Source organism: Dermacentor andersoni, chromosome 2 (assembly GCF_023375885.2).
Source record: "Dermacentor andersoni chromosome 2, qqDerAnde1_hic_scaffold, whole genome shotgun sequence".
Taxonomy (NCBI): Eukaryota; Metazoa; Arthropoda; class Arachnida; order Ixodida; family Ixodidae; genus Dermacentor; species Dermacentor andersoni.
Genome location: NC_092815.1, coordinates 205,710,688 through 205,734,556, shown reverse-complemented (window position 1 = coordinate 205,734,556; position 23,869 = coordinate 205,710,688).

The window sequence follows — 23,869 nt, the reverse complement described above, 5'->3', positions numbered from 1 at the left end:
GTACTGGTATTGGCAATAAACACTGTAACTCCACTTCAACATTTAATTTTTTTATATCGATGTTCGTTATATTAAGCCTTTACTGTAACTGAAAATTCTCTAATTTAAACAGCACTGAGAATGCATTCTAGATTCCTGAACACTCTCATGCTAGGCACCGTTGACTTACTATGGGCAGCACCATCCTTGTTGCAGCTCCTATTCAATTTTGTCAAACTGATAAAATGTTCAGTTAGAGGTGTGATATTGGAAATATCTAAAACGCATTGTATTTGAGAAATTCGAATAACAGTGTCTAGGTTATTGTATCTTTTCATTGTTTTGTGTGTGCAATTTTGTTATTTTGTTTCCTTGCTGCATGAGAACATGCGTGAAGTTATCTAACAATAATGGCAGTGTGCAACCATCTCAACTGCTTGCAACATTATGTGCACGTCTGATGTTCTCTTTTTTTTTAAAGATTCAATTTATTTATTCATATGTACCTTACTGGCTCCAAATTTGAGCATTGTGTAAATGGAGGGTTGTAGAAAAATTGATTTTGCATTTAGTCAACTGTACACCCTTGTAGCTGGCAGATACACTGTTGAATAATATTGATAAATACAAGAAATGGCTGCATTGTTGAATGTAGTGACACTAAGCTTAACAAAACGTCGTAAGGTTTGGAACATCCTATTCAGTGAGTGAAAATATCGACACGTCGGAAAATAAAAATGAACGTGACATGTTGTATTGCACTGAGAACTGTCCACATGAAAAAAATTTTCTCTAGTTTTATAAAATCGCTTTAGTCTACAGCGTGTTCTACTATTAACTAAGCAATAATTATGGAGGTTTCCAAATCGTGAATGCTAGCAGTGTTACCTGAAAGACTGTTGTCCAAAGCGCAATGGGGCAAAAGCTTGCATTTAACTGTGGTTACATTGCCAACTGGCTAGATCACGCAGTTGACATGATGTGCAATCTGGCCGAATGAATGGAAAGGTACACTGATCACTAACTGACTCGGCAAGTTCTTTCACATGATGACCTAATATTTCAGGGTCGATAAATGAAACTGAGCAGCAGTTGAGTCCGTACTCGTGAGTTTGTAATAAGCACATGTACCATATGTACCACATGTACCAATTATAATGCACCGCACATGTTGCCAAGACAACATTGAAATGCATCAACCTGGGGCCGATGCTAACTTGTTCTTTAGCTGTTTAGTTTTTAGCGTGTGCTGCCTTGCTCTACTGTTCAATATCTCTGTTGGTAGTGTTGTGGCTTTATGGTCACCTTAAATATAGGCTTTTTTCAGGCAATTCCACAGTGCCCCAAGGGCATACAGTGCACTAAGGGGAAAGAGTGTATAGTAGATGGCCACCTTCCGGCTTGATCTAGCCAAGGCCACAGCTAGTGGCTGTCTTTTGTAAGCTGTACTCTAGACCTCTACAAGCCAGCTGGTAGCTCAGCTAATGCTCCCTCCACTTACGGCTGGTAGCCACCTTGGGAAGCGCTGCTGTAGCTCCGGTGTAGACATTCAATGTCCAGGCTTGTTTCAGCTTCGCAGGTGCTGTAGTTCGCTCTACTTGCCATGTTTGTGATTCTGAAAGGTTGAATTCTTATTTTACGTGACACTACAAACGCACAAGAAAAGCAATGACTACGGTGGAATTTTCAATTTCACCGGGGTCGGTGTCTTTCTTGTGCCAATTTCCAACGAGATCAGCTGTTGTCAAGCCCTTGATTTCATGCCACTGTAATATTGCACAAATATCATGTTGATAATCATTTAAAGAAGTAATAAATACTGTGCAGCAAAATACTTTTTGTCAACACATGGCACCAGTACTGAAATAGTTGTCCCAACGTTCACAAAGGAATGTATTTGCGGTCTATGTATAGTATTGTTTTCCTCCTCCTTGTAAACTACAAGAGAAGTCTTTTGCATAAGCTCGTGCAAGTATATATGCATTTCTAGTGGTCGAATGGCGCCGGCACTAACCAACTTTAATGTGTACCAGAGTTGCTAATGAAACATTATTGGAGGTCTTCATACAAAGTATGACATCTGCCGCTACGCATGTGCAGTAGAACAAGCGACTTTACAGCATGGCCTCTTATCTTTAAGAGATTAAGGTGCAGCTTGAATAAGCGTAACAGTCCAGCCTAAGCACACACTGAAGGCGCATAATGCATTGCAGTCGGCTCATTTTGTTCAGCCATCCTCAACGTTCGAGCACCCTGCTTGTATATAGTGATACATGTTCAGAGTTGGAAAGGACCACGGTTTTGTGATGCCAGTAGATCGGTATTAGCATACTATACCATGCGTGCCAGCTATATCAGCGCACTTAGTGAGCACGCCTGTCTGGAATGGTGCAACGAGTGTATGATTCTATTTCCCTTGTTCAACAGGCCAGGAGTAGGTTACACTGCATGCGCACCTTATGTGTCAGTGGGCTTGCACTAGTACGAAAGTGCATGGATCCAAATGCAAGAACCACATGTACCATTTCCACAACCGAATGCAGCCAATAAGTACCACTGTCACGTCGGGTAAACTGCCCTCTAAACTGTTGCATGTAGCAATAATAACAGCAGAACTGTGTGCAAGTATGTGCGGAGCACATTTTAAGCAAGATGAAACAGCATACAGAAAGGCTGTTTCCTGTCTCTACACAGAGACAACCTTTCATAATGGCTCATAGGTGCATAAGGGAGCAGTAAAAAATGCAGTTTATTTCCTAAATACAAATGTGATTCAGTATGGCTGCCGTGAATATGACTTGTACAGTAGGTCCTTAGTAAATGCGACTTCTTTACAGAGAACTTTGAAATCTTAATTATCTATGGAAAAAAAAATTAAAATGTCTTAGTTAAAATGGTAATTCAGATATTTGTAAAATGCATACAGGGACCAAGTAGCTTTGAGAGAATCACTAAATGTAGTACACTTGAATTTCAAATAAACCAAACAGCGCAGAAAAATAACAGGCTATGACTGACAGAATTTTTAACTTAAAAGACTGGAAAGGTGCATTCACAATGCTGTATTGAATATATTGTTACAGTAACATGTTCTGAAAGACTTATGCTAAATCATGGATGTTAAATATGTACGGTTGTCATAACACACACATGCAGCTGATTTGTGGTGCTTTTAAAAGTTAACATGTGGAATTACAACTGAACTGTGGCCGACTTGCCACAAAGAGCTGATTGTGGGCCCTGGAGCCATGTTTTGATTAGGAGGCCCACCATTTCAACTAACAGGAAAGGCTTGATTTTGACTCTGGAATACTTTGTTGCAATTTTCTATGGACAACTGGGGCTCCCATGCAGAAATTTGGATGATGAGATCACAGCTACGGAACTTCCTTCTTCGTGCTACCTCGGGGAAAGATGCAGCTGCTTACACAGGGATTGGTGGGCTCAATGATTTCTAGTATTCTGCACAAGTTCGAACAGGACATCAGCAGCGTAAAACAAATTGTGCATCAAAATTATTACTCACTTTCAAAATCAATTAATGCAGCTAGGAGAAATTTATTAAGAGACTACCAACACAAAAACTTTGTGCCCCACTTTCGTGCTTTTTTAGGTACTTGCCGATCTCACATGGAGCCCCATTTCCTTGAACAGCACAAATACTTATTACATCAAATTTTATGCAGCTAGTTCCAAATGTGCTCCAAGTGCAGCACCATCTTATATGTGAAGCAAGAGACTATTCACGTCACCGAAGCCATAGTTAGAATTCATGCAGTGTTGCAAACCACTCAAGCACGAGATAGTTGACAGTGATATAATGACCTTGTCACTAAAAGCAGTCAAATTGACCCTACCAATCGCCCACTTCTTTCTGAAATGCAAGAGAACTTCTTCCTCTGTTAGCCTGTCGAGTGTTGAATGATCACTGTTTTTGCAGCATGGTCATAGTATGTGTATATGTCACTTGTGTCTGGCACCATGAGACTGCTACATCGAGTATTGGTGACATGAATAGACATCTGTTTCATGTCCAAGGCCACACTACACTTTGTGCATGCTTTGAGCTGCAACAATCAAAGGTAAAGCAATAATTAATACAAATTTATTAATATTTTATAATAATTTATTATTTATTAATATTATCAATTTCTTAACTAATTAAGGCTCCATAACGTAATTGCTCACTTGGCAGCTATCCATTGTTGGTTTAAAAACGAGGCAAAAATTTTGTGGTAAACTCCTAGAAAGACCAAGTACTCTCTCTTCAGCACAAACAATGACAAACAACCTGATCATCATCATTCTTTCGATGTCAAATTCACATTGGATATTGTAAATTTCGCAAGGAAAAGGCCATTTTCCTTACTGCCAAATAGAACAACGTAAAACTCCCTTTTCTGATGCTGTCAGTGCTTAAACACTGCAGTTTGGCAATTAGAAAGGTAGAGGTTCCCCACCAATAAATGCAAGCATAGCTCACTTTCATATATGCCAGAATATACAGTAAGCATTCTAAATGTAATCGAGGTTATGAAATGCATTGCAGTTGCCTTTGAGACACGGATGATGCTCAAGCAGTAGCATTTTCGGCCGATATCTGCCACTGTTCTGACAGAGTGCGACAGCATATTGGCTCACGTTAGGTCATTCCTAGCCACCTTTGAAATTCAGAAAAGATTGATCAATTGATGCAGGTAACGCAAACGACTACATAAATTAGAGTAGCAAAATAATAGCACATTGGCTATTAACAGCCTAAAGCTGCACTGGCTTATGTAAAAGAAACAGTTTAAATGTGACAGTTCACTGTTCAACAAACAAAATGAACCTTGTTTCAGCCTTGTCTCTCGTCTCAAATTCATTGTCATTGCTTTCTCTCTGCAGCCAAATTAACCGTACATTACTTGACAGCTATGAATCGCTTCATCCAAGGTTTTCCTCTTTCGTTGAGAAAGGTAGAATGTCATATGAACAGTGATAGCTTGCACAAAACTGCGAAGACGGGTGCTCCAAAAGAAAAGGGATTCATATGCTCGGAACAACAAAAATGGAAAAAGATGCAGACGATATTGACTATACACTACTCTGTGACAACATTGCAAGCGACACAGCTGTCTTTGCAGTCTCATGGGATGGCGCAGCACAGGAACCATTCAGTAAACACAGAATAAAGGCCAACTGACGGTTAAGATACTTTACTTAAAGAAATGTTTTAAAATAAGTTATGCTCATTAAGCCATAACAACATGTGCGAAAGTAATTTAAAGTGCACCAGATTTGTGGGCAGGCTTTTGACATTTCACACAGGAACATTGAAACGAGTCACTCGGTACTATATTTCGTAACCTTGAAATTGCAAGTTTCGTTTAGCTAATGTGTGAAGGTGATATACTTTTTTCACTCGAAATAGCATGCAGTGCACGTCAGATTTTTAAACCACAAGACAAGTTCAATTTTCATGAAATGTTGCATGTGTATGCTTATGAGCTGCTGCTGATCTTGTTTTACTCCCTTGTGGTTTCCCTTGAAACAGCATCATAAGCTTCTGCTCTTTACTGTCATCATTGTACAAAAGAGGCCTCAGCTGCAGGCGTCTGTTACCTTCAGTGGTCGCACTTGTTTGCTGCCGGCCGTTGGTATTATGTGCAATGCCTTCACGCCTAATATCGGAGTGGACACACTTCCATGAGCTAAATGTGAGGTCATTAGCTCTTTTTTCCCGATTTGGGAGGTCAACAAACGGTGTTGAGGCAACTTTCATGCTATATTTTTGTGGTTTCCCTTATTTTTTGTGTATAGTCGCAGCCTGCGAGTGTTATTTAGGCGATAATGTTTTTAATGCAGTGCATGTATAGTGATGAATATAGCGTCACGTAGTAGTGAGGGTGAAAAACCACAGCAGCAGAACTGTTAATAGCTTAACTAACTTTTTGTTGGGTGATCCTGTGGCCACAAAAGCAAGTTACTCAAAGCACAACGAAAGCGGTGAACAATGCCAGCGATCGTCGAAATCTCACCAGCGGGTCAAGCGTGTCGGCTTTTATAGATCACTCGTCGAAGGTCCTCGTGTAATGGCTGGTGCCCGCGTGGTTTCCAGAAACTACTGCACAATTCGTGTCGGGCATGTAATCTCATAGTACAAGGTTCAGCGAGGACACACACAACAGATAGAATGAAGAATAACATTCGCATAAGTTTAAAATCATGCAGGTGCTTCTTGCACTGAGCGCTAGCGTTTAACACTTGTTAGCCGGTGAACAGTGGTCAACGGAGAAAGATGACCAAGCACATGTGTCAATAGTATCATGACCGCATATAGAGTCTGTAACAGAATTGCAAAGCTCCCGTCGTAGTCTCGAAGCCAGTACCATATTCAAGTTGCAAAGAGGCAAAAGAAAAAAAATTATGCAGATCCCACGCACTGCGGGAATCAATGTAAGCGAAGCTTTCCGTGCTGGATGCTGTGATTGATGATAATTAGCAGTGATGTTGATGGCTAAAGCTTAATTTCTTCAACGTTTAGGCTAACACGAGAGTGGTGAGTTGATGATAAACGTTACCTAGCGTGCACCGCTGCTGGTTGTCTGCGTAGTACACAGAACACACAGGGAGAGGTGTTTGCTTGAGGCGTTGTTGTGCGCCATATTTTATAACCTCTGAGAGGGTCGAGCGTTGTCATTTCCTCACATGACACATCGCATTGTGGCAGAAGTATTAAACTGGAATTGGATTATGGGGCTGTAGGTGCCATAACCACACTCAGATTATGAGGCAAGCTGTAGTGGCAGACTCCGGATTAATTTTGACACCGTGATGTTCTTTAAAGTGTCCCAAAATCAAAGTGCACGTGCATTTTCTATTTCGTCCTCGTCGAAATGCGGCTGCTGTGATTGGGATCAAATCCACGACCTCCAGCAATGCCATAACCGCAAAGCTAATGCAACGGCCACAAAAGTGTTGATTTGACGGTCGACCGCTTCCGTAGTGTCTCCCGGATCCTGCGGTGCGGTCTCATTAATGTGGTTCTGCTTCTGCACGCCCTGCGTAAGTTGCCGACATATTTGCATGATGTTTATTTTTCAGAAATAGCAACGTACTGTACTGTCATTTGGGCTCAAATGACGAGACTAGAAATGAAATAGACTTTATACTCTGCGCTAACCCTGGCATCATAGAAGATGTGGACGTGCTCGGCAAGGTGCGCTGCAGTGACCATAGGATGGTAAGAACTCGAATTAGCCTAGACTTGAGGAGGGAACGGAAGAAACTGGTACATAAGAAGCCGATCAATGAGTTAGCGGTAAGAGGGAAAATAGAGGAATTCCGGATCAAGCTACAAAACAGGTATTCGGCTTTAACTTGGGAAGAGGACCTTAGTGTTGAAGCAATGAACGACAATCTTACGGGCATCATTAAGGAGTGTGCAGGCAGGATTCCGTAAGGGCTACTCAACAGTAGACCATATTCACACTATCAATCAGGTGATAGAGAAATGTGCGGAATATAACCAACCCTTATATATAGGTTTCATTGATTACGAGAAAGCATTTGATTCTGTCGAAACCTCGGCAATCATGGAGGCATTACGGAATCAGGGTGTAGACGAACCATATGTAAAAATACTGAAAGATATCTATAGCAGCTCCACAGCCACCGTGGTTCTCCATAAACAAAGCAACAAAATCCCAATAAAGAAAGGCGTCGGGCAGGGAGATACAATCTCTCCAATGCTATTCACAGCGTGTTTACAGGAGGTATTCAGAAACCTGGATTGGGAAGAATTGGGGATAAGAGTTAATGGAGAATACCTTAGTAACTTGCGATTCGCTGATGATATTGCCTTGCTTAGTAACTCAGGGGACCAATTGCAATGCATGCCCACTGACCTGGAGAGGCAAAGCAGAAAGGTGGGTCTGAAAATTAATTTGCAGAAAACTAAAGTAATGTTTAACAGTCTCGGAAGACAACAGCAGTTTACGATAGGCAGCGAAGCACTGGAAGTGGTAAGGGAATACATCTACTTAAGGCAGCTAGTAATCATGGATCTGGATCATGAGACTGAAATAATCAGAAGAATAAGAATGGGCTGGGGTGCGTTTGGCAGGCATTCTCAGGTCATGAACAGCAGGTTGCCATTATCCCTGAAGAGAAAAATGTATAACAGCTGTGTCTTGCCAGTACTCACGTACGGGGCAGAAACCTGGAGGCTTACGAAAAGGGTTCTACTTAAGTTGAGGACAATGCAACGAGCTATGTAAAGAAGAATGATAGGTGTAACGTTAAGGGATAAGAAAAAAGCAGATTGGGTGAGGGAACAAACGCGAGTTAATGACATCTTAGTTGAAATCAAGAAAAAGAAATGGGGCATGGGCAGGACATGTAATGAGGAGGGAAGATAACCGATGGTCATTAAGGGTTACGGACTGGATTCCAAGGGACGGGAAGCGTAGCAGGGGGTGGCAAAAGGTTAGGTGGGCGGATAAGATTATGTTTGCAGGGACGACATGGCTACAATTAGTACATGACCGGAGTAGTTGGAGAAGTATGGGAGAGGCCTTTGCCCTGCAGTGGGCGTAACCAGGCTGATGATGATGATTACTGTACCGTACCTTGAACTTAAGCTTATCGTGTTTTGCCGCAACTGCTGATGTATAGTAGTGGGGTTTCCTTGCTTTCTCAGGTCACCGGCGCCCCCTCTCTTATATGAGAACTGCGTCTTCTCTTCCCTCTCCTTCTCCTCTCTACAGTTCTACCTGTGTCTCCTCTGGCCTCACATGTTAGTAGAAAGGGAATCCCTGCAGTGCCTGCAATGCTTCTGAGGGGAGTCACGGGTAATTACTGCTGTCAAGAGGCTAATGTGGCCACGGCCAGGGAGCTCCAGAGGGCATTGTGCACATTCGACGCGGTGGGGTGAAAACTAGTTTTTCCCGTCGCCTTTCCTCTCTCACTCGCGCTTGTCATCTAAATACACGCTCTGAACCAAGCCCCGAGGCGGTGCGCGCGACAGCAGCCCACAGCAGCAGTAGCAGTGGGAAAGTCGCAGGAAGAGGCAGAGAAAGCTTCGCTTTAATTACTACTGCTAAAAGCCTAAAAAAACCTGCAATCTGAAACAAACAATCACAGCGAAGCTAGCCGCGCTAGCTTCACCGTTGCATGTGGCGCCACCTTCGCTGCTGACGCTGCGCTTGAATAAAGCTGTCTAATATTTTCTCATGCTTACATATTTTTTATTCTAAATCAACTTTAATGCATCGCTTTGTTTTTGAAGAGCATATATTTAATGTTTCACGCAACTATCCTCTCACCTTTTCCGAAGCATGCCGGCAACTTCGGCGCTCACAAAATTGACCGTGTCACTCCACCCTCTCACCCAATTCGTTGAGGCTTCCCTGGATCTTCCGTTGCAATGCCTATGAAATTTCGACACCTTTTCTAAGTAATCGCCTTCACAATGGCTATAACCGTTTGGCTTGGAGACATCAAGTGCTAATCATCTTGAAGATGTCTAAACTACAGCTTGACATAACTAGATCTAGCTGCTTCCATAGAGTCTGCTCAAACTGTATCAAGCTAGCTAGTAGACAACCTGTGCTTCCTGGGATGTGCTACCAAAGGTCATATACAGTAACCCCAGCCACTGCTAGCGAGACCGCAGGAGCCCGCGGCCGTGCTCCACGGAGCGCCATTACCGGCACCTCGAGAAGTATTGCGGCGCAGGCGCAATCGAAGCGATGTGCGAAGCGTCCGGCGCGTCGTCTCCTATGGTTCGATACTCCACTTTGCCGCGTGCATTGGTATCTCAGTCGCGCGCACTAGCGGCCCTGGATAATTAACTTAACGCTGCATGCAGGCGCGCACAATTGATGAGAAACCATCTACGATGCGCCTGTCGCTGTGATTGCGCCTGCGCCGCAACACTTGACGAGGTTCTGATGGTGGCGCACCACAGCGGTATGCCGTGTTCCCGCTATAGTATGTAGTGGCCGTGCCTGTATGGCGAGCGAGCAGGCTTGCCCGCCGCCTGTGTGCGGCGCTGGCGTGGCGGCAGTACGAAAGACGGGCAAGGGTTAAGGAACCACTTCTTCCTTGAAGCTCCTCACGTCATAAGTACACATGCCCGCAAGCATCTGCATTTGTCATCATCATCATCATCATCATCATCATTATCATCATCATATTTATGTCCACTGCAGGACGAAAGCCTCTCCCTGCGATACCCCTGTCCTGCGCCAACCGATTTTAGCTAGCGCACGCGAATTTCCCAATTTCATCACCTCACTTTGTCTTCTGCCGTCCTCGACTGCGCGTCCCTTCTCTCTGCACCGATTCTGTAACCCTAATGATCCACTGGTTATCTAATCTGCGCATTGCATGACCTGCCCAGCTCCATTTTTTTCTCCTAATGTCAATTAGAATGTCGGCTATATCCAAACCGCTGTCTTTCTCAGAACGACAGAAAGGTGAGCTAGTTGGTAAGGATTCATAATGCAAAAAAAAGGGTAAGGCGTGCAGACACGGACATAACAGAAGTGAACAACACGAAGTTGTTCGTGTTTTCCACTTCTCTTGTGTTCGTGTCTGCACGCCTTACCCTTTGTTGCATCATGCTCTCTTTCTGTTTCTTTAACATTATGCCTAGCATTCTTTGTTCCATCGCTCTTTGTGCGGTTGTTAACTTGTTCTCAAGCTTCTTTGTCAGTCACCAAGTTTCTACCCCATATGTCAGCACCGCTAAAACGCACTGATTGTACACCTTCAATTTTCAATGATAATGGTAAGCTTCCAGTCAGGAGCTGACAATGTCTGCCGTATGCGCTCAGACCCATTTTTATTCTTCTTTGACTTTCCTTCTCATCATCAGGGTTCCCTGGGAGTAATTGACCTAGGTAAACGTACTCTTTCGCAGACTCCAGAGGCTCACTGGCGATTCTGAACTCTTGTTCCCTTGCCCGGCTATTTGTGATTATCTTTGGCTGCTCCAATCCGTTGGAAATAAAGATATATTCAATTCAATTCTTGTGCATGTTAATCTTCAACCCCACTCTTACACTCTCTCTGTTAAGGCACTCGATCATTTGTTGTAACTCGTCTGCATTGTTGCTGAATAGAGCAATGTCATTGGCAAACTGAAGGTTGCTGAGATATTCGCCGTCGATCCTTACTCCTAAGCCTTCCCAGTTTAATAGCTTGAATACTTCTTCCAAGCACGCAGTGAATAGCATTGGACAGATTGTGTCTTCTTGTTTGACCCCTTTCTTTATAGGTATCTTCCTACTTTTCTTGTGTAGAATTAGGGTACCTGTGGAATCTCTGTAGATATTTTCCAAGATAGGTAATCAGCTTGTACTCCTTGATTACGTAATGCCTCTATGACTGCTGGTATCTATACTGAATCAAATGCCTATTCGTAGTCTATGAATGTCATATACAGAGGCTCATTGTACTCTGCGGATTTCCCGATAACCGGGTGAATGACATGGATGTGATCCATTGTAGAGTATCCCTTCCTGAAGCCAGCCTGTTCCCTTGGTTGACTAAAGTCCAGTGTTGTCCTTTTTCTATTGGAGATTATCTTGGTAAATAATTTAGATAATACTGGGAGTAAGCGAATGGGCCTATAATTTTTCGATTCTTTAACGTCTCCCTTTTTGTGGAATAATATAATGTTTGCATTCTTCCAGTTTTCTGGGACCCTTGCAGGCGATAGACACTTCGTATAAGGAGCCGCCAGTTTTTCAAGCATTATGTCTCCTCCATCTTTGATTAAATGGACTGCTTTTCCATCTTCTCTTGCCGCTTTTCCCCGTTTCGTGTCTTGCAAGGCCTTTCTGACCTTATGGCTAGTTATAGAAGGAGTCTCTGCAACCTGTTCATTACAGGCTCTAATGGAGGTATCATGGCTCCTCTGGGTACTGTGCAGGCCAGTATAGAATTCCTCCGCTGCTTTTACTATACCTTCGAGGTTGTTGTTGCTATTACGCTGCTTATCTTTCAGTGCATACATCTTGGTTTGTCGTATGCCAAGTTTCCTTCTCACTGATTTCATGCTGCTTCTATTATTTACGGCTTCCTCAGTCGTTCTCCCGTTATAATTTCGAATATCCCTTATTTTCACTTTGTTGATCAGTTTTGACAGTTCCGCGAATTCTATCTTATATCTTGAGTTGGACACTTTCATTCTTTGTCGTTTCTTTATTAGGTCCTTTGTTACTTGAGAGAGCTTGCCTACTGGTTGTCTTGGTGCCTTAGCTCCCACTTGCTGTCCCTGAAGCGAGCCTAGTTACGGTTTCATGCATTACCTCCATGTCATCTTCATCTCTATGTTCTAAGGGTGCATATTTGTAAGTAGCAGCTGTATCTCCATGCAAGAAATAATACATAAATAACGCAGTCCATGCTGTAAACACCAATCTTCCGCCCTTCTGCGCAGAGCTAAGCTCCGCCGTAATCAAATCGTTTAGAAATTGAATTACAGAACGCCGCGTTGTCGGACGGCGCAGAAACAGAGACCGTAGCTTAATACTGAAAAAAAAAAAGGGTTGTTTGTGGCTGCAACATTTAAGAGAAGCGCATCTACGTTGTGGTGATGTTTTAGAAACGGCCAGGGTGCTCGACGGTCGCATTCTCTTTCCTAAAAAAAAAAAAAAATCACACAGAAACTTTTCTAGGAGTTGTCTATAAGCGTAAGCATTGTGCCACTTATTCAACCCCACGCAGCCCGCCGTCATTATCAATGTTATGGAACTTGATCAGGCCAGTACAAAAAAGAGAGCGCTGTGGCAACACGAACTGGTTTGGACGGCGGTGCAAGGAGCATTAATGACACACGCAGGCGGCGGCGCCAGGTCCGCTTTCGATGCTACGACCATTATAAGCCGTTATCGCTCTTCATGAACCGTGACCAAACGTAGTCAGGCGGCGGCTTCATATGACACCCCCGAGCGGGCCCGTACCTTGAAAGCAATCTGCGAAAGTGGCAGAGTGAGGCGTGTGCTGTGAGCTCAGCGAGCGCTGTGTTCTCGCCGCTTCGTTGGCGTCTAAGCGAGAGGCAGCAAGAAGGTGAATTCGCTCGATGCTGCGGGCGCTATCTGGAAAGCGGTCGTCCTACGCACGGGATGGACGTACAGACGGTTTTCTCGTTGGGCAAGCATAGAAATGCTTACGCATTTAAAAGACCGGAGGAAGCAAAAGAAATAAATTTCTTATATACTCCCGTCTCTTCCATGAAAAAGCCGGAAAGGCGAAGCACCGATTGCGATAGCAAATTAGTAGATAGCTGTACGAAGTAAGGATAGTAGTTTTATCGGCTTACTAAATAAATTAACCACGATAGAATGTGCAAGTGTGACTCAACAAGGACGTAGAAAGAAACAGACTCGCGGAGAGAGCGCTGTCTTTGTGTGTCTGGTTCTTTCTACGTCCTTGTTCAGTCGCGCTTACACATTCTATCATTGATTCCAACCTACTAGGCCGTCAACGTGTTTAAACTAAATTAACCAGCGTGGTGTCACGCGCGCGCACAGGTAAACACGGACACACTTCGCTCGATGACAGCGGAAACTGTCTGTGAAAACGCTGGAGTTAGGAATCGTGGCTGCAGCCGCGAGTCAATTGACATCCATGCATCTGTCGCTTCAGCGCGTACGAAACGTCGAAAGCACAGCGCATAATAAGCTACCGGTACTCTGCAATCATCGCAGATCGCTTTGAAGATGAGGCCGGCGCGGGCGCGCACTTTAGCCACGCCGCAGACCGCTTTGAAGACACGAGCGCCGGCAACGCGTCCCTACGGCGTCCGCGATTCGCGTGGCCAACGCGGTAGAGAGAGAGTGATTGTGAAGAGGAAGAGGCGCTATTTTCTTCAGCCCTTTAGGGAGCACGACTCAGCGCCTTGGGGAAAGGGAGGGGGACATAAAGAAGAAAGAATAAACTTGGAGGATGCCTAAGCTTCGCCTTCAAGAGTGGAACGCGATAGCGTTATCACACCCCGTTCGCACCGCCCACTCATTCGCTCGGCATGCTCTTGAGTCACACAAAGACGAAACGTGCGCCTGAGCAAGCGGAACGAACCAAAGAACACGGTGTCTCGGAGGGAGAAACGATCTACGCGAGCCAAACGTCGTGATCGGCACGGAGAGCCGGGCTGCAATGCACCATGAAGGCGGACACGATCGTGGGGCTGACGTCTCGACGTGATCGTCTTCTATCTCGCTTGGGAGCACCACGCAGACGCATGACTCTTCGCCAGCAGCACGGCACACATCGCAAGGGACGCTTTCCCACCAGACGCGCTACGGCGCAGCGATAACGTCAGAGGCGTCCCGCATCGGACGCTGCACCTAGGAATCGCGCTGTGAGCGTAAAGAGGAGCCGCGTCGCCTAAACACAAGGGTTCGAGTGACGCACGCTGTAAGTTGGAAGGGGGAGAGAACGAGAAAACTTTTTAAACGCAAGGGTATTGGGGCATCCTCGCACCGGTCCCCGCACGGCCCCCATGCGCTCAAACGTGACAAAGGGGAGAAGCGGGCGAGTGGCGCGCCACCTGTCGGGGCAGCGCCGTACATTGCGAGGAGGGAGTCTTCTGTGTTTGCCGCAAGATGGCTCTGCGTGTGCACCAAGCGCAGAAGAAATGTAGCGGAAACGTACTTCGCTACGCGTTTAACTGCGACTTCTGTAATTTACATGCTCATAATTACCGATAGACACCGCAGTATAACTTTCTACGGCACATTTATGAGGCATTCACTAGAGGCGCTTTTGTCCAGCTTTGAAGCATCGAACTCATGGCTGTGTGGTAGTGTGTCCGTCTCGCACTCCGGAGACCCTGGTTCGATTCCCATCTTGCAAGTTGTTTTTATTTATCAATTGCCTTCCGTTATTTTTCGCTCACGGCCAACGCCACCGACACCGGCTTTTCTGCGACACGAGCTCCTTAACGCTGTCACGTTAAAGGGGAAGAAAGAGTAGGTCGAGGCAATTGCAGAGCCCGGTACCGTTGGGTACCGCTGTCAGCGGTAGCATTGCGGCGCATTCACAATTCACACGACAGCCCTGTGTCCTCCAAGAACGTAAGAAGGTGCCTGAAGGCGGAGCCGTGATGCCGGCCGGGAACAGCAGCTGGGATGCCGAGACCGCTGGGAGTCCGAGGCGTCGCAATGAGGCGTGGAGAGACGCCTCTTTGGAAAAGGCGAGACAGGAACAAAGTAGATGGTCGGTTGTTTCGTCCTCGCCGCACGCTGAGCAGGGCGGGAATGAAGCCACGCCATTGCTGTACCTACGGGAAGATGCCTTGGTTGTCTCTACTCTGTGCGGATAGGCGGGTGAAGAGAGAGAGAGAGAATAACCTTATTGAACTGGGGAAATGGGGATAGGGGATTAGGAGCTTGATGGGTGGTGCCCCAAGTCCAGGGCTCCACTGGCCTCTGCCGCTAGCCGAACGTGACCAAGAAGAGCCTTCTGCACCTTCGGCTCTGAGCTGGCGAGTTGTACCTCCCATTGCTCCAGCGTGTTGGTTAGATTATACCTAACTAAGTAGGCATTTAAATTCGGCGGTCTATTTTGGCATCCCCATGAGATGTGGTACAAAGACGGTGGTGAGTCGCTACACCACGGACAGGCACGCCCGTACATCGTTGGGAAAATTTTGCTCAATCTTAATAAATTTGGGTAGACCCCCGTTTGAATCCTGCGGAGATCTATTGCGTCTTCCCCTTGCAAAGATGCAAAGATGCAAAGATGTGTGGGGGGCGCCGTATGTTTGCCGCATGCCGCGCTGGTGAGTAAGAATATCGCGTGGTGCCATACGTGCCAGATCGTTATTCTCCTCGCGACGGCTTCCCTGTGAAGCGGCGGGTTGTGAATGGGAGTGCGATGGTTGCTCCGCTCGGTTCGTGCGCTCTCGAGCTAGAGCGTCAGCCCTCTCATTCCCCTCCAGGCCTGCGTGTCCTGGACACCAGACCAGTCTGTATGTATTCTTGAGTTTCTTTCCCAGGAGGTGGCTAACACTGAAAGGGAGACGGCCGTTCATAAAGAAGCGGCACGCCTCCTGTGAGTCTGAGATGATGGTGTTGTACGACGGCCCCGTCCGTTCCCGGTCCTTGATTGCCAAGGCGATGGTGAAGCATTCTGCCTTGGAAATAGAGGACGTGATCAGGGAGGCGCTTGAGATTAGGCTAGTCTTGTCATTGCCTATGACAGTAACTACTGCACGCTTCCAGTTGTACTGAGAGGCGTCAACATAAACGGTGTCCTCATTATTTCTGACTAGTTTGCATAGCCATTTCACTCTCTCTTCGCTTTTTCTTTCTGTCTTTGTGCATATTTCTCGGGACAGGAGCGACCGAGATCCTGCTTCGGACGGGACCGGGAATATCCACCAGTACCTCGTCCAAGTTTTGGGGGTGTGGTGGAATACCCACCCTCACCAGGATCTCTCTGCCCGATCTCGTCTGGCTAAGTCGGCTTCTTTGTGAAATTAAAGTTGCCGCCTTGAACTCGGAGTATGTATTGTATACCCCAAGGCCAAGGAGCTTGTCTGTCGGGGTGCCTACTGGTAAGCGCAAGGCCACCTTGTAGGCGCCTCTGATAATAGTGTCAACCAGCTCCTCTTTACTCTTGTTGAGTGTGTGAAAAGGGAGGCTGTATGTTAGTTCGCTGATAACGAGCGCCTGTACTAAACGGAGAGTGTCGCTTTCCCTCATGCCTTGTTTGTGGAAGGTGATTCTTTGAATCACCCTTGCCACTTGTTTTGTTGCCGACTTTAGTAAATTGATGGTGTGGCTGGCCCTGCCGTTGCTCTGAACCCAGAATCCCAAGATCCGAGCAAGTGACCTCTTTGATTTGCTGATTGTCGATTTCAATTTCTATGTTCCCATTACTTTTATATCGTTTCCCGTGGATGCGTATTATCTCCGATTTTTCGGGAGCACAGCTGAGACCGCTGGCCCTGGCAAAGTTTTCAACTGCAGTGGCCGCCTCTTGGAGGGTCTGCTCCTTCTCTGCTAGAGACCCGCGCGTAGCCCAAAGAGTGATGTCGTCCGCGTAAATAGTATAACCCAGTAGCGGGACACCGTCTAGGGTCCGCGCAAGTCTACACATGGCGATGTTAAAAAGTAGAGGAGACATGATCGCTCCTTGAGGCGTACCTTTTTTGGGGATTTGATACGGATTGGATTTGACATGCGATATTCCTATCGTAGCCTTCCTCCCCGTGAGGAATGCTCTAATGTAATTGAAGACATTTTCTCCGCAGCCAATTATATTAAGCTCGGAAAGTATAGATTCATGTGATATATTGTCAAAGGCGCCCTTCAGGTCAAGAGCTAACAATAGGTGCTCCCCACCCTTGGGTACGCCTTTAAGTACCTCTTCCTGTAACAAGAGAAACGCGTCTTGTGTCGAGAGGCCGTTGCGGAAGCCCAACATAGTGGCAGGGAACAAACCCCTGTCTTCAATAAAATTTTGAAGCCTAGTGTGTATGACCCGTTCGAAGAGCTTTCCCATGCAAGACGTCAGTGAAATGGGTCTGAGCGCCTGCAGGGATGGCTTCTTTCCGGGTTTTGGTATTGTAATAATTGTTGCAGTTTTCCACTCTTCGGGGATCTCCCCCTTAAGCCAATAGTTTTCATTAAATTGCCTAGTGATAGCTTCTATGACGTTATCGTTAAGGTTTCTAATCACAGCGTTGGTAATCTGATCGGCGCCAGGGACTGTATTCTTCTTGGCCGCCTGGGCGGCCGCAAAAACCTCTTCCGTGGATATTGGGGCATCTAGCTTCGCATTTTGGACGGCCGTATAATTAATTTGGCCTGTTGACTGTATCGCGCACCCTCCGACATATCTTTCCTTGAGAGCCTCTATTAATGCTTCATTCGTGCCTGGAAATTCCTCCGCGATCCTTTGCAATGTTCTGCTGGTGGCGGTTTTGGACTTTTCCGGCTCGAGGATATTCCTCAGTATGGCCCAGGTTATTGCGGTGCTCAGTGTGTCCTGTAGCGAACTGCAAAACTGGATCCAGCCCTCAGTTGCCAATTTACTGGCATATTGATTTGCTTCCTCTGCCAGAGCTGCGATCCTGCGCAGAAGGTTTCTGTTCAAGCGTTGTGTTCGCCACCTTTTTAGCAGCTTACGCCTGCTTTCCCACAAGCTTAGGAGGTGGCTGTCCACCGCCGGTATTTCCACCGTCCGTGTAATCTTTTTAGATGCCCGCCTGTGTGCTGCTTTAATGAAATCGGACCATTCCCCCATGGAGTCCGGTTCAGCATTGGGTGGAGGTTTGTGTAGTCGGAATTTTGTCCAGTTTGTCAGAGTCGTTTCCCCCGCCACCCGGCGTAGTTTGGGAGTCGATAGGGAAATGCTGATGAGGAAGTGATCGCTTCCTAGATATTCATCTAGGTTGGTTCAGGTAGCGTCCCTGATGTTGCGTGTGAAAGTGGGGTCCGGGAACGTGTCTCTACTGACGCTGTTGCCGATCCTAGTGGGCATGGTGGGGAGTGTGATCAGGCTCAGCCCCAGCCTGGATGCAGCGTGTTCGAGACGCGTTCCCTTGGGTGTGTCTTTTGGGTAGCCCCATGCGGTGTTGGGAGCGTTGAAATCTCCCAGCACCACGAGGCGGTCCTTGGTACCCGAGATTTTAAGAGCCTCCGCAAGGAGTTTGCTAAAATCTTCATTCCTGTTTTTGGGGGGACTGTACAAATTTAGTATTACAGTTCTTGCCTTGCCTCTTTTTAGAGGGAATAAGCTTATTATCTGATGATTGATGTGAAGATTTTCTGAGATCTGAAGATTTTGGTGAGTAGGCCGCGATAGTCCTGCTCACCAGGGTGGCAACGCGGGGACAATTTGAATTTTGCAGGGTGCAATATCCTTGCAGCTTGACCACTTTGGGGCCAATTTCCTGCAGGCTTTATTACATCTGGTCGGATTGGTGCACCGTTTATATAATTTTGGAGTGCGGCTGCGCGCTTGCGAAAAGTGCGGCAATTCCATTGCCAAATCTCTAATTGTTCCGCACTTTTCGATTTAGTTTGAGCCATGATGTACGAGAGCCTCCGCGTCGTCCCGACCCGCCTTTGATGGTTTATGGGCGATTGGGGTAGCAAGAGGACGCTTATTAATTGCTCTCTGCAAGCTCCCCACAGTCTCGTTTACATATTGTTTCTGGATTCTCAATTCCTCGCCGATGAGTGATATTATGTCTGACATGAAATTTGTTAAAAGGTCGTGGAGATTCGCAATGATACTCCTATTTTCTTGGACTTGGTTCTGGATTTGCTTTATAATGTAGTTCGTGTGCGTGGGGATGCCAAGCAGCTCATCACCTCTTCCCCCGCCGCGGGCGAAGAGGACATCGAGACATTTGGCTGCCTCCGGAGAAGGACGCCCCTCCTCCCCTCGCCCTGACCCAACACCCTCTCAATATTGAGAGGGTGTTGCCTGACCCCTCTTGCCTCGCGCGCCACAGAAGAGGGCACGCATCCGGGATCAGACCTCAGACTCTGCCCAGGCGGCGCTGCGAAAAAACCGGTCACCAGCGCCCCCATCGGAGCCTTGGCGCGAACTGAGTAGTGCAAGGAGAGCTGTCCGCAAGCGAAGGTGCATAGGCCACAATGGATCCTTCTCTTTCGTTTGTGTTGAGGCGCGGTTTCCTAACAATCAAGGACCTGGAAAGCTTCTTCCGCCCATCCGCGCTTCGGAAAGGAAGCTCAACAGGGCGAAGTACGTGTACAATATAAAATAAAGTCTCAAGTGTTATTTCGGCGTGCTGCAACTCGCAAGTACAGAGAGCATCAGGTTTGTCTATAGGCATATCAGCATAAAAATGTAAGCATTTCAAATTGGTTCATATTGAATATGTCCTGAATACAAGACTTATTAAGTATCTCCTATATTTTTTTGTATTTAATCGTAATGTTCTGTCTCGCAATTATTTACAGAGAGTAAATCCTTTCATAGCCTTTTCCAGGGCAGCAAACAGAAAACGTTTTCCAAGGCAGCAAATAGCGCGCGATCATAATGAAAGTAAGCTTCCTTCAGTGCCTACGCGCTGCAGCTTTCTTTCTCGCAGGAGCTACGGCATCGCTCAGTACCTTAATTTGAACTTTTTGCAGATGCTTCGAGCAGCGAGCGCGGACACATAAATGTAAATAAACGCTACATTTTTTTTCTTTACACATGTGCGTTATTTCGCAATTACTCATCCGGTGCTCCTACAGCAACTTTATTGCTCACATTTGAAAAGCGCAGTCGAGCAGGCTCAGCACATTGCGAAGCGTGCTTGTTGTATCGGCGCAGGACATACAAAATACCGGAAGTAGGAATGAGCTCGCAATACAACGATGCTCCAGAACAAGATTTTGAATTCATAAACGAACCAAAATGTTTGGTTAAGCTGACCTGCCAAATCTCTCCGTTCTACTTGTTGAGTAAAGCGGAGGCGGACGTCTGTTAAAAGGCGGAAATATCGATGGCACATAAGCAGGATGGTTCGCAACGTTGTTTTTTATGTTACCAACGAAGTGGCGGCTGCAGATTCTTGAGTTTTCGCTTGGTTACCACGGTCCTCCGTCAGGGCTACGCAACACAATTACAGAAGAACAAAATTGTCGCACTTTCTCATGCGAGCCGCTGTGTTGTAGGGAATGCAAGTAATCCGATAAGCCAACAGGTTGAACGGCACGTATCCAGCGCTCTCCCCTTTCCCCTTCATACGATCGCGATGGAAATCGGTAAAACTGAACGTTGTTATTCCGTCCTTCACGTTCATGACAATTTACAACACAACAGTAGCGTCGATTGCGACGTTTCTTCGTAGCGCGCGGAGCTATCGCGGTTGCCGTTGTTTCCGTCATCAGTCTGATGAGTGAGCCAGCAAGCGCTTTATGGCAGCTCGGCGGCGCGTCCGACTAGAGTAGAAATTCATAGCTCTCTGTCTGGGTGTTAAATGCGCAAAGCACTCGCCATATGTACCAAAATCTAGTTAAATCGTTGTTTCGCAGTCGCTAGCTGCATAGGCAACTTAGCAAGGGAGTCGGGCTTCGCACTACTCAATTACTCTCTCTTCGCACCGGCAGGTGGCGCTACGCGTCTTGCAAAACTCCAGAGTCTGACGTCCATTTCGCTCACCCTAACTCGCTTTCACTCATACGGAGCCTCACGGCGACGGCAGTTATTAGAGACTTTTAGCTTGTACGCTATTCCGGTAAACGGGAGCGGTTTGGGCGGATTACCGGATGGTCGGGGCGTAAACGTGAGCGGTGAAGCCGCCTGGTGTTGTAGAGCTCAACCAGACAAACGCATAGTTAAAACTGCAGTAACTCACCATATCCTGCTTCGCCACCCGTGCAAATTTTTGGCAGCGGCGTAATTGTGAATACGATTACGCCACTGTCGAAAATTTACGCCAGCAGCTAAGCAGAATATAGTAATTAGCTCTGTGTTTGTGTGGTTGAGCTTTGCGCCACCAGCTGGCGCCACCAATCTGGCCGCTCACGTTGGCGCCCCCGCTAAACCGGAAAACCGCCCGCGCTTGCCCGAATACCGGACACGCTAAAAGTCTCTATTGCAAAATATATACGTTACCGCAGAACATTTACGTTGCCGCAAAACATTACGGCATTACATCAGTGCAAACAAGTTAAATACAGTTACGGTGCATTTAGACAGGACCGTGCGCGTAAGAGAGAGACGAAGAGCAAATGGTAGACTCTCTCCGGGGAGCTGTGGCCTTTGTACCAGCCTGCGCGATTAGCGCAGACTTTCCGCACGTAAATAGTTGCACATACATTTGTGGATCGGGCTTCCTCTTCGTAACAATATCATTGCGCAATAAAAACAATACAAAATGAATTCTTCTTTTATTGAGATTTGAAAAAAAATACTGCGAGCCCCTTTCTCTACATTTCCCATTGGAAATTGAAACAATATACCTTTAAGCAACAAAAAAAAGTGTTAAACAACGCGGGCCGTAAACACAGTTGCCTCTGCAGCTGTGGTAAACGCTGCTAGGTTTAGTGTTCAACACACCTGTCAACTTTTACGATTTTATTGTAAGACTATTGTAAGACTTGTAAGGCCTGATTGTAGAGTTCATTTACGTGTATGAAGTAGCATTAAGTCATGATTTTCATTTGGGTCCAGTTGAGGTAAAATATTGCTAAAAAAGCAAAGCACTTCCCGACCGATTTCCCAACCGGATTGTCAGGACCTAGTCGCGCTAGCATAAACCATTTATTGATATAATGGGAACCAAAACACATCGACGATTACAATACTCCCTAATGCTAAATTTGAGCGCAGCGCTATACGTGTTTTCATTTCACGATATATTGAAGCAAAGAGTTTGAGAGAGACATGTATAGCAGAGTCGGCAATCGTGAAAATCTGATCTGCGGGTCAAGCGCGCCGGCTTTTATGCACGACTCGCCGAAGATTCCAGTGTCATCGCTGGTGCCGCGTGGCTTCCAGAAAGTACTACACGATTCGCGTCGCGCATAGAATCTGATTACAAAACAATCTCAATCCATGGGCCATATAACGCAAAACTATTCCAATCTGTTTTATTCCAATCTCCTGACGTCAAACTTACGTAACCGCTGACGCAAGCATCGGCCGGTGACTCGCAGCGTTGTCCGAACAGCCAAGTCGCTCTCCTCGTTCATAGGAGGTCTGCTTTGTTCGTTTTAAAAAGGAATAACATTGCCTACATTAAGCGGTTTTTCTTATCTAATTGACTGGCAAGAGGCGAGGAGCACGCTCCAGTGAAGAGGGTTTCGGTGGGTCCGAGCCAGTGTAGTGAAAATAGATAACCGAATGAGTAGGGTGATGTTGGCGACTGCGTTTGGTCCGCTTCCCCTTACTTAACTTGTTGTGGCTGGTCGAAAATCGCGGCGGCGTGCAACGGAAGGTTAAAAATGCCGCTAGAACGGATTCTCAGCGAAGAAGAGTTGGCCGAGCGATGTCGTATACATGAAAAAAGGCTAGATAACGTTACACTTTCATGCAAAAGCGTTTATTATACGCGAATAAAAGCATGCTCCTGGGTAGCTCGTCACCATAGCTCACGACGAGATTAAGGATACAAAAATCGAGCACGTGATAACGGAGATTATTCCTAAAAAGAAAAGGAAATCGAAGAGCACTTTCGTAATTAACGTATACAGCTCGCCCAAACAAAGGGACGGGGACTTTCTAAAACTTTTTGCCGAAGCCAAGAGGCTAGCCGGACAAAACAGCCTAGTGATAGCGAGAGATTTCAACGCTAAGAGCCCCCTGTGGGGTTACGCCAAAGAGGATAAGAAAGGGAGGGAGATTAGCACGGCCGCGGAAAATGCAAGATGCGAGCTCCTAACCGACGAGGCCCAGCCTACCAGAATGGGTAACAGCGTCAGTGTAGACACGTGCCCCGACTTCACGTTTGTCAAGAACGCCAAGAACGCGGAATGGGAGAACCTGCTGGAAAACCTGGGCAGCGACCACCACGTCCTCCGCCTAGTACTCGAGGCGGAAAACACGAAGAGAAAGATCGGCTCGACCAGACTGACGGACTGGGACGCCTTCAGAAGACACTGCAGAGGACTGGGCGGCGACATCACTTCCCCGGAAGAATGGAGCCAACAGTTGAAGCAAATCCAGGAGCTCTACACCCGCGAGGTGGACAGAACAGAACAAGCACCGGAGGTGGACAAGCGGCTGCTGGGGCTATGGGAAGCACGCCGCGGCCTCACCAAGCGCTGGAAGAAGCAGAGAATGAACAAGAAGCTAAAGAAGAAGATTGCGGAGATCACCAAGAAGGCCGAGGAGTACGCGACGCAACTGGCCAGACAGGGGTGGCAGCAATTCACCGACTCGCTAAACGGCACCCTCAGCACGGCCAGGACGTGGCAGATAC